This window comes from Typopeltis vanoorti, chromosome 7, assembly GCF_054136105.1.
Source record: "Typopeltis vanoorti isolate ZY-2024b chromosome 7, IOZ_Tvanoo_1.0, whole genome shotgun sequence".
NCBI classification, from domain to species: Eukaryota; Metazoa; Arthropoda; class Arachnida; order Uropygi; family Thelyphonidae; genus Typopeltis; species Typopeltis vanoorti.
In genome coordinates, this window is record NC_143555.1 from 42,062,513 (window position 1) to 42,076,324 (window position 13,812).

A 13,812-nucleotide genomic window follows, 5' to 3' on the forward strand; every position below is an offset into this window, starting at 1 on the left:
TTCGAATTACACAAGTATACCGGGGCTGGTTCCCTGGAGCTTTAATAGTGCTGTCTCCTATTTACTCAACTGTGACAAAGGCACTTGAAATCACACTGCTTGACTAATATTTCCGTTGATACTTTCAATGTTGTAACTCATTTATTTGCTCTCTCCCTGAATACTGCTCGTGTTATGGTGAGCAAACTATATAGGAATTGTTAAAAAAATTTGAATTTCCCTTACATGGGTTATACCATGTAATGGAAATCCACATCATGTAAGGGATCATTAGGCCAACCACAGATATTTCGTTAAAATATCTAGTTACTGAAGAGCAACTATTTTATAACATCCATCCTAAATATTCAATATGGTACAAGTAGGTGGATGATATTCTTGCAGTATGGAAGGTTTCCTATCTGAACTCAAGAATTATTCAAAAAGATTAAAGCCATTCATCCTCTCATATACCAGACTACTCTTGAAACTTAAAAGTCAATGCATTTGCTTCCCAAACCTGCTAATGGAATCTGATGAGTAGTGCGAGAGATCGAACACTCAGAGACCACAATAACTATCACACCTTGTCTTGCACATACATTCAATGCTGAGCACTCGTTAACTCTGGAAATGTATCCTGCTCACCCCACCTCCCATGAGAAAAAAACATCTCCATTTAACTTCCTTATTCACATGACCTTTGTACAGTTTCTTTCCATTAAACATTAAAAGAAATTCAAAAATTTCCTTTCATGCATTTAAAGAATTAATTAAGCATTGTGTATGCAATAATCTATATAAATCATCGTATGCAAATATCTATCCGATGGTCCCAGTTGCTAAATTATACATCTCAATCATATCATCCCGCTTATTCTTCTTACCCGCCAATGTCTGAAGACCACACTTCCTCAATCCGTGAACATAATCGATATTCCAGAGTCATAAGACAGCACGCGATGACCAAATTTCTACACAGAAATCCAAATGAAGCCTTATGCTTGCTTTATACAGTATCACATCCCTGTCCATACAAGTCAGAGTTCTTCACATTATAGCAGACATTTCTGAGTCGCCCTTACAAATTTCACATTGTGGTCCATGAGCTTCAGTTCCCTATCTACCAAGATCATCAGACCCTTTGCTTCCTCCAGCTCTTGACGCAAATTTCCTCCAATATTATAAATTTCATTCATCTTCTCTGCCAAAGTGCATTACTTTACGCTTAGCAACATTCCAATGGCATCCTCGTTCTTCAGTTACAAGCATCAACCTATTCAATCTTGTAACAATATCACATAAAACTTCCTGATATCTTGTTATTGCTCTTCCTAATTAAGCATCATTATCATCAAACAGCTGAATATCTCCTCTCAATCGCTGATATTTATCACTGAGTTCTCAAAACAGAATCTTCTAGTACCTACTTATTACCATCCTTTTTACTTGAAACACTGCTTCCCCATATACAGCCATCTGGCTCCTAACAGTCGACCATCTCTGCAACCAAACTACGAACTACGAAATGACTATTGGTCGACATCCATTCCCTGAACATGTGGCTTTTCTTACTTTAGCCTAACCAGCAGACACTTGGCTCTTTGTTGAGATGAATGTCTTGATTATATGAGATCCCGCGAGGTAAAAGCACTGAATTTGACAGGGGATTCTTTGAGAGAGGAAAAAAAAGACTAAGGCACTATATAGAAGCAATCGAACACTCTTTAAACAAACACCTGAAATCCTTGCTGTAAAAAACGATGGTTAATGTGCTCAAACAACGTGCAACCCCTTTCAATGGGGAATATCGATGCGATGTACTTTGTGAAGTGTAAAATTCGGATCTGTCTGGCCCGACGTACGTTTCTTTTACAATTAGGTATGCACCAATGCGCGTGGTAAATTCTTGTAGCGAGTAAATTTTGTTTCCAAGCCTCGGGCATTCCAGATTACGATCAACACCAGGGCTACCCAACCTTAGGTAATTCGAGGACCGTATTAGAAAAGCAATTTATCCGAGGGCCGCATTAGAAAAAAAAATTATCCGAGAGCCGCATCACAATGCGCATCTAGTAATTTGGTGAATAGCAGCGAGACAACCTCGAAAGCTGAACAAACGAACAACACTAATTACGCACTAATCTCGCGCTCAAGTTCCCCTTGAGCGCCCGGAGCATGCGCATTGGAACAAAACAGTATAAGAACGCTTCTTTGACACATCAAATATTTGAAAAAAACGTGAGTAAAAACACTTGGGAAAAACACCAAATAAAATTATTAACATCGAGATTATCGATTATTGATAGAATTAAAATATCTAATACGTATTCGATTCAAATTGCTATTTTATTTTTTCGCTCGTGAAAATCAAAACCCACAGGCGGGCAGCACAAAATCGCACCACGATCCGCATACGGCCCTCGGGCAGTGCTTTGGACAGCCCTGATCTGCTTGGAAAAAACAAAGGGTGCTCCCAAGAACAAGTTGTGTCGTGTTAAGTAACAATTCGCGTATTTGTAGCCAGTATAAATTGGAGGAATATGATGATCCCAAATCAGCCAGAACTGTGTCCGTGTGAAATAGTTGTGAGAAGGGGACTGACGAGCTTTAAAAGCGGTGTTACGATAGAATGCCATGTTGTAGGCCTATCTGTTCGGGAAATTATTGACTATTTCGGCCATCCCGAATTAACAGTCAATGATACTACATCGAGATGGATGAGCAGGAAGTCAAATGCAAGTGTTTCCCTTAGTGGACCACCCACCACACTTACCGAACTTGACCATTTTGTGCAGGGCAGCCACAAGCAGGTGTGCGAGTCGTGCACAGCACAAAGACGTCATAAAAGGGGCGAAAAATAAGTTAAAAATCAATTCTCTATTTCGAACACCATCCACATTGGTTCACCTATATTAGATTTAATTTCTTCTGAAACAAGTGCTGTGTATCAATATGCAGCACTTACGACCGAATACTTACGGATTGGATCACATAAAATTGTACCCAGTGGACTTTGCTTTATGGTCCATGACAACTGTACTTGCTCAAAAGCAGACAATGCAACAGGGACAATTTTGTTTCTTGGTTAACCGACGTGTTCGACTATGCACGGACAGTGCATAGTTCGTAGATAGCCAAATTGAAGATCAGACCAATACTGAGGTACGAATCGCCAAGCCAAGGACACATGGCCAACACGAACGTCAGAAAAAAAATCACTTAAAATAAGTGCATTCACATGGTGTTTAACACTAGATCGTTGAACGCTCAGCGCTCGCTGAACAACATTAATTTATATGATTGTGTTTCAGAATCAAACAAGGGAAATGGAAAGAAACAACTAGTATGCCGTGCCAGAAATATCCGTAAGTGTGAGTTTTATTGCCGATTTTCCTGAGGTTATGGGATGAATTCCAAGTTTCTGTTTTACCTCCCCCTCCCCCAACGTTTTCGAGTTCCAGAGATCGATTACATCGGGAATCGGTTGAAGAAAGGATTAGAAGCAGTCATCAAGTTGGCGACGTTAATCGAATTTGCACTGGTCTTTCATAAGGCAGTCTAGCGCTATAAATGGAAACGCCATTTTTGCAAAGCTACACAGACTTTCTCCTTGATGGATGTCAGTGGAAATCAGTGACGCATCCAAAGGCGGGGCTAGGGAGCCTGAACCCCTCCAAAGTAAAAAAAAAAAACACTAGAAAAATTTCCAAAAATCTTTTCCTAATTAAAATTCTTTTTTTTTATTTATGTTGTATCGTGTCATCTATTTCTATACTACTTATGAATTAGCGATCATTGCAGATGCTCAGTAATAAGTTGTATGTGATGCGTAGTATGTATTCTGAATTCGTCTACTCAACTTGGACCAAACCCAAGATTAAATCTTGAGTGCGCTACAGGTTGAAATAGATGGTGGCTTTCAGCAAGTTATATGTGATTGGTTCATATATGTTCAAAATTAGTTAGCGCTAATGTTCGTATACACCCTTTTGTAATAAAAGACCTTAGCAGATAATTATTACTCTTTATAATTTAAAAATTTTAATTAACAATTTTGCCTTTAATATTACCTACGGGTTGGTAAAAAAAAGAGTAACCCTAATACCATAAATGTTAGCCTTCTCTCTATTATTATATTATAATATTTCATTTTTTAAGAATGATCTCAATCCTCCAGTTATTCGATCTCTGGCACAGGAAAGCGAATTTTTTTTCCTAAAGAAACTCGGGTTTTTCGTCCCGTAATTTAAAGAAATCGAGGGTAGAACCCACACTAATTTCAAACAGTAAAACATAGTGTTATCATTAGGGACCATCACATGGCGGCACTTATCAGCCGCCTCTATTCACCGAATGCTACATATAATTAGTGATATTCCTGAGCCTTCTCTAATTATAATTCTGACTGGCTACCAGTGGAGACACTTCAGTCTTCAAAAGCTAGGCTACAACAGCTTTACCTACTCCCTATATGATAATAAAAGGCATTACCTGATAGCGGATAACGACAATCAAGAAAGAAAAATATTGACCGTGTAACCTTTACTATTTCAAACAGTAATATAGTGCGTTATGGTCAGGGACCATGAAGTGTCCGCAGTTGCCTGCTGTATACTCTTCACCGGATTCTGCTTAAAATTATTGATTTATTGTGCCAGTTATTTCTGATTGGTAAAGTGCAGTTGACAGCCTTTCAGTTTCCAACGTTGGTTAGGCCTTACCTATTTACTCCCCTTGTGAGAATTAAATACTATAGCGAAGTTTTTTTTTTTGGAAGAGAAAACCGAACATGAATAACTTTTGTATGACTTTTTTTTAACCTACAGAAGTAGATTGCTGCATAGAATGAAATTTGAATACTATTTAGTTTCCTTTCTTTTCTTGTTAACTTTGAGATATCTGTCTAGCTTATTCCAAAATATTGAACCACCAGAAGAATCACGGTTGCATCTTCAGTTCTAGTCAGCTATATCTAAGCCTCTCTCTCTCTCTCTCTCTCTCTCTCTCTCTCTCTCTCTCTCTCTCTCTCTGGCTTTCTGTGATGGTTAAAAGCATCACTATTCATCGAATAAACTTTCACTAACCGCTAAGGGATTTCATACCACCTGGTTTGCAATTTCTAAAAGTTAGGACGTAATGATTCCCACCTATTTTCTTTGAGGAATTAAAAGGGGTGGAGGCTATATTTTATGAACTTCACCTATATAATTCTGTTCGATGTGAAAAGACTCTCACCAGCACTAGGCATAACACAGAACTCCTTCTAATCGAGACTGATATTTCAGTTAATTGAGATATGGCCGTTATTTCAGAAAAAAAAAATCAGCTAACGCCTATATTGTTCCCTTATAGGGAGTAGGCGGCGCCGTTTACCCTATCTAACTTTTGGAGACTAAGTGGACAGTTCAATCTCCACTGGTAGCCAATCAGAGAAATAGCTGGACCAAGGCTATCAAGACAGATTCATCGGTACGCAGTGAAGAAGGCGGCAAGCTAATGCCGCCATCTCGTTGTCTCTAACCCTAACACAATATTTGTAATGTCTGAAAATAGTGTGGGTTCTACGGTCGATTTTCTTGAGTTTACGGGACGAAAAACCCGAGTTTCGGGAGGAAAAAACCCGCTAGCCCGTGCCAGGGATCAACGAACTCGGGATCCGGCAGAAAAAAGGCTTAGAAAAATTTCCGCTAGTTGGCGATTAGATTTGAACTACCAAATCCTTTCTTTGTGGGGGTCAACCGCTGTAGAGTGCAAACGCCACTTCTACTGAGCTACACAGGCTATTCCGTTATTTCAGAGATATAAATAATTAAATTATTATTATAATAATTATACAACCTAAAATATACACCTAATATACAACATAAAAACAATAGAATCAAAAATCGAATACAGCAGAAAAACAGCAATAGCAAAAGCAGCATGCAGGAGAATAAACAGAAACAGATGGAACAATTTTGTAACAAAATTAGAAAGAGACTGTACGCTCAAAAGCCCTAATGCATATAAAATGAAACTAGAGAAAAAGTAGATATTAATACCATTAAAATAGAAACATCGCAAAATTACTACCAAGATCTATGGTATGATGAAAACATTCAAAACAGAAAACTGCCCTTTGTAAACATCACTGATAACTTTGGAAAACATCACTCTAGAGCAGAACAGAATTACTAACCCAAAGCAAAACAGGAAAAGCTCCAGGAGAAGACAATATAAACTTGGAACTTATCAAATATGCAGGACTTGAATTCTCACTCAGGTTAATTAACTTTTATAATATATCTGGAAAGAAGGAAAATGCCCACAAGAATAGACCAAAGCAATAGTTATTCCCATCTACAAAAAGGACACAAATCTGATTGTAACAATTATCGTGGAATCGGCTTACTTAGTATTATAAAGTATATTCAAAAATGTTAGCAAATAAACTTAAACGTATAGTAGACCCAAAATTAATAGAAGAGCAAAATGAATTGAGAAAAGGCAGGTCTTGCATAGACACTGCATTTACGTTAAAATTATTCATTGAAAAACACAGAGAAATGAACATAGAAACACACATAGCTTTTATAGATTACACCAAAGCATTTGATAAAATTATCAGCGAAAAACTATGGGAAATCCTAGAACAATATGAAATACCAAACCAACTCTTTAGAGCCTTATATAATTTTTATCAAGATAATAAAATATCTATGAAGTACAATAATTCAACATCAAGCTGGAAACCAATAAATCAAGCAGTATATCAGGGTTGCCCTCTCTCACCAATTTTATTTAATATATACATAGATAAAATCATAAAAGAATGGAAGATAACTAATGAAGGAGGACTCAAGATAAACCGTAACACCAGACTAGCTACTCTGCTTTTTGCTCATGACCAAATAATCCTTGGAAATAATGAAGATGAACTACAAAAATCATTATGGTGTCTAAATAATCTGATAAAAACATATGGTATGGAAATATCAACCGACAAAACAAAAGTCATGGCCTTCAAAGGTTCTTATCCAATAAGAAACAAAATAGTAATAAACAACAAAATAATAGAGCAAGTAAATACATTCAAATATTTAGGTTGCACAATGGCATATGAAAATGAAGCTGAAAATGAAGAACCAAAGATATCAAACTTTTTAAAAGTAACAGGCATTATAAATAAAATTTTTAAACCCAATTATGTACAAAAACACACACGAACAAGGATCTCCAATACAGTAGCTAAACCAACCTTACTTTATGGCAGTGAGATATGGACAATAAAAAAAAGCAGATGAAAGAAGAATTGAATCATCCGAAATGAAGTTTCTGCGCAGAACTGAAGGAGTCACAATAATGGACAAAATGAAAAGCAGCGAAATCAGAAAAAAAATTGGAATTACAACCTCCCTAAATGAAACAGTTATTTGCTATAGAGAAAAATGGAAAGAATGCATACTAAGAATGAATATAAGCAGAATACCTAAACAAATTCTAAATTACTACCCAAAAGGTACTCGATGCAGAGGAAGACCCTTAGAAATATGGAATTGAGTCTGGAACAGGCCACTTGGCCTTCAAGCCTGGAAAGAAAGAAGAAGAAGAAATTATTATTATTATTATTATTATTATTATTATTATTATTATTATTATTATTATTATTATATGCTTGCATCCTCTCTGCTGTGCTGCTTGAAGGTAGACAAGTTCAAGTCTAGTCGTTGCTTGGAGGAACTTTTCCCGACTTAGTCAAACTCTGGCATGGACAAGTGGGATGTTCTCCCAGGAAGTGGGAGTTTTCATCCCATAAACCCAAGAAAATTGACCGTAGAAGTAATATTATTTCAGACAGCAACATATCCTGTTAGGGTGAGGTACCAAAAGATGGTACCTAACCCTTAGACAGGAAAACAGCACTTGTTTGCCTGTCTCTTCATCGGTGCTGGCTTATAATTAGATAGTGTTAGACATGGATTGCTGTCTAACCGAATGCTGAAATGCTACGTGTACTCTATTCTGCTCTATGGAGTTGAAAAATGGACATTGAAGGCGACAACCATCAAGAAAATCGAAGCCTTTGAGATGTGGCTATACAGAAGAATGCTAAAGATATCATTTACAGAAAAGATTACCAATGAAGATGTCTTAAAATCTATTGGCAAAGCTAAACATCTTGTACAAATAATCAAGAAAAGAAAAACATCATATCTTGTCCACATCATGAGAAATAGCAAATACCAACTTCTACAAACTATTTTGATAGGAAGAATTGGTGGCCAAGGAACTAGAGGAAGAAAAAGAATATCATGGTTTGACAACATGAAGACATGGACAGGAAAGAGCAGTGCACAACTGCTCAGATTAGCACAAGAACGCAGTTTGTTCGCCAAGGTGGTCGCTGACCTTCGATAGAAGATAGCACAATAATAAGAAGAAGACATGGATTAGCTATCTCTGACTGGCTACTGGTGGTGATTGAACTGCACACTCAGTCTCCAAATACTAGATGGGGTTTAAAGGCCTTGCCTACCTCCTATAAGAGAATAAAATGTGTTAGTTGATATATTTATTATATCATTTGTTTTATTATTATTGTTATGCAGTCACCTCCATGGAGTCCAAATACTCATTGCAGGAGATCCAATCCATTCACACACTATCATACCTCTCCTTGCACTCATTACAGAAAAAAAAACACTCACACCTGACTCTGGCAACCCATTTCACTGATTTACAACTCTCCAAGCAAAAAAATCTAGTTCTCACACTCCAAGTAACTACACCTTTATTCAACCTCCAAGGATGACCCCTCCCTCTTCTGATCCCTCTAGCCAAGTGCTGAAACATTTCCGCTGCATCTATTCTATAAAACCATTTAAGCAACTTAAATATTCTATCATATCCCCTCTTTTTCTCCTAACAATCAACTTCTGCAATCTGCATACGCTCAATATATCTTATAAGGATAGATTTAGGTCACTCGCCTCTGAATCCTCTCCAATGCTTCGTCATCCCCAAGATACCCAAGGGAGTCGAGTTGAACACAGTAATCTAGGTGTGGACGTATCAATGCCTTATAAAGAGGAACGACAACCTATTTATCTCTACTTGTTAATGTGTTCTTCAATAGCCAATTAATCGTATGGGCTACCTTAGCAATATGTCCTCTAAACTTTAATTCTCTGTCTACGACTAGCCCTAAATTTTCAGCTTCATCTATTTCCTGGAGTATAGTGCCATCAATATATGGCTTGTAATCTATTTATCTCAAAATATAAAACTTTACATTTGTCCACATTAAACTGACACCCATTATCTTTTGCCCATACTGACAACCTATTTAAATTGTCCTGCTAGCTCTCTACATCGCATTGATTAATTATTATTCTACCTAATTTTGCATCATCAGCAGACATGAATATTTTCTTTCGGGTCATTTCCTATATCATTTATGTACAAAGCAATGGTCCCAGCTCTGAACCTTGTGGCACACCACTAGTCACCTGTTTTCGCCTCGATTCTGCTCCTTCATATACCACTTTTGATATCTGTCCAGCAGCTACCGTCTTAATTGAGTCTGGAACAGGCCACTTGGCCTTCATATACCACTTTTGATATCTGTCCAGCAGCTACCGACTCAATTATCCACTTAACCAGTATCATATCCATCCCCCATTTGTTCCAATTTGCGAAACAGAGTTAGTTCCATGTGGAATTCTGTCAAATGCCTGCGCAAAATCCAGCAAAATCATCGTGCAGCCACTTCCTTTATCCAACTCAGCGGTTACCCTATTATAAAAAGTAATAAATTCTCTAACGCCTTTTGTTCCTCGAAGGGAGGAGTCTGTGTTTCTACCCAAAACCAAATTTTTGAAGAGCCAGCAGCCAGTCTCTATCCTTCGGCCTTCAATGATAATTATCATCAATGAATCAAGAATTTCGGAAGTGAAAAGAGAGAGAGAGAGAGAGAGAGAGAGAGAGAGTTTAACAGACAACTTCCACTATCTCCTGAAGTAATATGAACCCTAATCTAAACCCGGGCCGGCCATCTCGGGGGTACAGTGGGTGCAATGCACCTGGGCACCACGATCGAGTGGGCACAGTCGGCACACATTTGCGGAAACGTATTTTTTATTTATTTTTTCTTCTTCTAATTTTGCTTATAACTAAAGGGATTTCATTGACAGGATTTTAGGGTCCCAGGTAATAATAATATCTCTGTATTTCTCTACTATATTAGTGTTTTGTGTTCAGTAAACGTTATGTTAACCTATTATATTTCGAATGTTTTTTTTTGTTTTGTTTTTGTTTTCCTGTGCCAAAATCATTTGCAAGTAAGAGGTTTTACAATACATTTATTTCGAATCCTTTAATTTTTACCTTTGAAAAATGTTTTAGGTCCCCAAAAGGTTTCTTGCACCTGGGTTCCTTTATAGAGAAGGCCGATCCTGTCTAAACCCTTGAGTAACCTAAACCCAAAATTGAATTTTCGTCTGTGAGTTCTACATTCGATTTGCGAGATGTGTATTCAAAAAACATGATTTTAGGATAAAATATCCTTACTTTCCCTGTCCTTGACAAAGAAAAGTCTGGGGGAAAAATTTTCTAGAAAACTGACATTCTCTGGGCAGCATAAAAACAAATGCTGAAAGGAGTACACAACCATTTATAATAGATACTTTTTTTAATCAAATGTCTCTTAAGCTTAAGCAGGTATACTGCTAAATTTAAAAAATTCAGTTGGAACTGTAGTTGATAATAAATTATTTTACCTTAACATAAACGAAAGTTTGTTTTTGCCTCATGCCAGTGTCATTTTTGACTATTATATTGTATTTAAAAAAAAAAAAAAAGGGAAAAAAAAGCGTTTCTTCAACAGAGAATGCAGAATGAATTTTTCCTTGTTATTAAATATTAATTAATATGGTATTAGTCGTAGTTCACATATTGACTGTTTTTTTTGTTTTTTTTTACAATTATTTTAGATGACTTTTGTTTACATTAAGTTTTCAGCTCTCTGCATTTCAAATGCTCAATTACAGAAATCATTTATTTATTTCGTGTGCGAACTACAGAAAATTATAGAATCATTAATATTGATTTAATTTGACTCAGAATGGTGAGTCGCTAGTAACGTAGTAACAATGTCTAATAGAAGTGTGGGTTGATGTGATGTGTAAATTTTTTTTTTTTTTTTTGTAGATATTAACTTAAACATTGAACGAAACTTCGTATCATAAAGCAGTTCTTTAAATCTAGTATAAGGTAAGTCGTAGTGTTTTTTGTTAAAAAACCATGTGTATCTGAATATACATTACTGGTACTGATAAAATTTTCATTTAAGAATTGCATGCCGTCATCCTTATGTCAGAGTGAATAAGGAACACAGAAGCTTTATTTCTACGGAAGGTGAATATATGAAAATCATATGTAACCTCGTTCATGTTATGTAGATTGAAAAAGATATGCTTACACTATGTTCACAATTGTACGATTAATATAATGATCAGTGGAGCCACCAGTTTTTTGTGTTTATGTCATTTGTCAGTATCATCACAGAAGAATTCACTTTTATGGAAAGTATTTTACCTTGGGTATAATAAATGTTAAAGATACCAAGCTATTTTAAACCTGGTTTTACACCATTTCCCAAGTAAGCAAACAGACAAGCAAGTCAAGTTTGCGCCTGCAAGTGTTGCAAGTCTAGCTGACCCTGCACGTAGTGCAAGACCAAGGCAACTCATGGTAAAATTAGAATAAGCTCTGATCACTAATCTTAATATTTACCCTTAATGCACAGCACATCTCCTGGAGGAGATGTATGATGCTTTGTATTAAAGGTAAGGGGCCACTACCCAGACCGGTTTCGACCTTTATTGAGGTCTCATCAGTGAGAGCCAGGCTAGAAATACCAAGATTTTAGTAATACAGGGCTTATAAATATTTTACCAGAACAAGTTACCACAAGGTGTTTTTACCTTATTAAATAAAAATCTCAGGAGGAGATTTTTATTTAATAAGTAGAAAGATAAGTATAATTATAAATGTAGAAAGTATTATATAAAATAGCTTGGTATCTTTAACATTTATTATACCCAAGGTAAAATACTTATTACATTTATATCTCCTCTTGAGATTTTTATTTAATAAGTTAAAAACACCTTATGGTAACTTGTTCTGGTAAAATACTTATAAATTCTGTATTACTAAAATCTTGGTATTTCTAGCCTGGCTCCCACTGATGAGACCTCAATAAAGGTCGAAACCGGTCTGGGTAGTGGCCCCTTGTCGTTAATACAAAGCATCATACATCTCCTCCAGGAGATGTGCGGTGCATTAAGGGTAAATATTAAGATTAGTGATCAGAGCTTATTCTACTTTTACCATGAGTTGCCTTGGTCTTGCACTACATGCAGGGTCAGCTAGACTTGCAACACTTGCAGGTGCAAACTTGACTTGCTTGTCTGTTTGCTTACTTGGGAAATGGAGTAAGACCAGGTTTAAAATAGCTTGGTATCGTTAGAATTCACTTTTAGTATTTCAGTGTAGCACTGAAATACTAAAAGTGAATTCTAACGATACCAAGAGGTAATTGTATAATATACATCTGTATTAATTCAACCTTGCTATCTTCCTGCATCTGGCTGCCACCTCCCATAAAGTGTTTGTGTTATTGGATCCTGAGGCAACTGGTTTGAAGTCAACAACCTCTATAATATAGGTAGCCTAGCTGTGAAGATATTTTACACATGGATAAAGAAGAGCCTGCATAGCTCAGTGGAAATGCTGTTTGACAAATGTTTGCAGTCAGTACTAGACTTCTCAAAGAAAGATGTTGTGAGGTTGATTATAGTCGCCAACTTGAGAAACTTTTTCTAAGCCTTTTTTTTTTTTGACCGGTTACTGAGTTAGTCGATCTCTGGCATGGTTTTTTTTTTTGTCCCATAAACTCAAGAAAATTGACCATGGAACCCACACTATTTCAGACCTTAAAAATATTGTGTTAGGATTAGGGACCACAAGATGGTGGCACTTCTTAGCTATCTCTGATTGGCTGCCAGTGGAGACTGAACTGCCCACTCAGTCTCCAAAAGTTAGACAGGGCTAAAACAGCCTCGCCCACTCCCTATAAGGGAATAAAAGATGTTAGCTGATTTTTTGTTTTTGTTTTTGATGGATAAAAGATTAAACAAGAGTATGTTTCTTGTCAAATATAGTTTATTTTTTAACCAAGTGATATAACATTCTACAAATACCTTTTCATGCAACATTATATTAGAAAGGTGAGAAAAGTAAAATTTAAATAAATTTATAGTAATAAATGGACAAGCATATTATGCTTATAAATAAACCATTTATTTGATATGGAATTGAGTTGCTCTCAGTAACTCTACAGGTCTTACTCCCACTGAGAACTGTAATAAGGGTCATTGAGAGTGCTTTCCATTGTGGTGAACAGGACCTGCCTACTACTGAGAAGAACCATGGTTTGGCAATACTATCTAGCCATAAAACCAAGGAGATTAATTATTCTGGAGTAATTTATATAGAGCAATGAAAGATCTGGGATCACCCATGAAATTTTTAGAACACTGATAGCATTCTTTTGAACTTGAATAGTTTTTCAAACGCAGGTAGGTATTCATGGAATTTTCCCACATCATTTAAAGTTTAAAACCAGTTTGTGTAGTAACTTTCTCCATAATACGTGGCATTATGGGATACAAAGAGCAACTTATTTTTATATCTTTCTTGCCTATGAAGTAAATGACTTATTTTATATCATTTCATTCTTGCCTATGAAGTAAATGTGCAGTACTTAGTACCACAGGTAAGCTAAGAATT

The 13,812-nt window shown here is 36.4% G+C and overlaps 1 protein-coding gene across 2 annotated transcripts in view; it reads left to right on the forward strand.

Moving 5' to 3' along the window:
- The first annotated feature begins 11,067 nt into the window (after positions 1-11,067).
- Yif1 (Yip1d-interacting factor 1) overlaps positions 11,068-13,812 on the forward strand; it is a 167,968-nt gene continuing 165,223 nt past the window's right edge. Inside the window, exons 1-2 of one of the 2 annotated variants that reach the window (XM_090395821.1) lie at positions 11,068-11,086; positions 11,170-11,232. The gene's annotated coding sequence lies outside the window, so the exon portion shown is untranslated. The other variant, XM_090395820.1, reaches the window with a different exon arrangement.